This window comes from Eucyclogobius newberryi, unplaced genomic scaffold (genome assembly GCF_026437365.1).
Source record: "Eucyclogobius newberryi isolate DKJ021-1_F unplaced genomic scaffold, fEucNew1.0.hap1 SCAF_16, whole genome shotgun sequence".
Taxonomy (NCBI): domain Eukaryota; kingdom Metazoa; phylum Chordata; class Actinopteri; order Gobiiformes; family Gobiidae; genus Eucyclogobius; species Eucyclogobius newberryi.
The window spans coordinates 30,080,143-30,081,619 of NW_027315790.1; positions in this window are offsets into that span (position 1 = coordinate 30,080,143).

Sequence of the window (1,477 nt, forward strand, 5' to 3'; positions counted from 1 at the left end):
CAGAGTTTAAAGCTGCAGCGCGAAGAAGAGGCTGCCCTGGTGCTGCAGGGGGCGCTGCTGTCCGTATGCTGCTGTCCGTGTGCTGCTGTCCGTGTGCTGCTGTCCGTGTGCCGCTGTCCGTGTGCCGCTGTCCGTGTGCCGCTGTCCGTGTGCCGCTGTCCGTGTGCCGCTGTCCGTGTGCCGCTGTCCGTGTGCCGCTGTCCGTGTGCCGCTGTCCGTGTGCCGCTGTCCGTATGCTGCTGTCCGTGTGCTGCTTTCCGTGTTGTCAGCAGCTGTATGACCTCCACACTCTGAGGCAGAGATAAAGATAGAGGAGACGACAGCAGCAAAGTCCATGTTGTTTTTGTGACGCTGGGAATTCTGTGGAGTAAAAATAACACCAAGAGAAAGAGTAAAGAGTAAAGTAAAGAGTAAAGAGTAAAGAGTAAAGTGAAGAGTAAAGTAAAGAGTAAAGAGTAAAGTAAAGAGTAAAGAGTAAAGTAAAGAGTAAAGAGTAAAGTAAAGAGTAAAGTAAACAGCAGCTTTAACTGTTCTAAATGATGATGTTTCTGATTAACAAACAAGAGCCGTGTGTTTTCAAACGTGCATAAAATCATCATTGATTAAAGATAAAACACATCAGATCTATTCAGATTCACACCTGTTCAGGGGTGTGCAGGGGGTGTGCAGGGGGTGTGCAGGGGGTGTGCAGGGGGTGTGCAGGGGGTGTGCAGGGGGTGTGCAGGGGGTGTGCAGGGGGTGTGCAGGGGGTGTGCAGGGGGTGTGCAGGGGGTGTGCAGGGGGTGTTCAGGGGGTGTGCAGGGGGTGTGCAGGGGGTGTGCAGGGGGTGTGCAGGGGGTGTTCAGGGGGTGTGCAGGGGCTGTTCAGGGGGTGTGCAGGGGGTGTGCAGGGGGTGTGCAGGGGGTGTTCAGGGGGTGTTCAGGGGGTGTGCAGGGGGTGTTCAGGGGGTGTTCAGGGGGTGTGCAGGGGGTGTGCAGGGGGTGTGCAGGGGGTGTTCAGGGGGTGTGCAGGGGCTGTTCAGGGGGTGTGCAGGGGGTGTGCAGGGGGTGTGCAGGGGCTGTTCAGGGGCTCTTCAGGGGCTGTTCAGGGGCTCTTCAGGGGCTGTTCAGGGGGTGTTCAGGGGGTGTTCAGGGGCTCTTCAGGGGCTGTTCAGGGGGTGTTCAGAGGGAACACGAGGTTAAGGTTAAGGTCCAGTGCATTTGACCTGCCCAGACAGGAACATGAAACTCCACACAGTCTGGCTCAGGAGTCAAACCCATGACATTCTAGGTGAAAAGCAAAAGTACTAACCACTCTGCCACCGTGCTACGTGCAAAAAAAACTCTGCCCTGCCCAATGCATACTAGAGAATTGTATTAGAGAGAGGGGGGAGAGAGAGAGAGAGAGAGAGAGAGAGAAGGAGAGAAGGAGAGAAGGAGAGAGGAAGAGAGGGAGATAGAGGGAGGTGAGGATAGATGGCTCTGGATAAAGCGGTGCA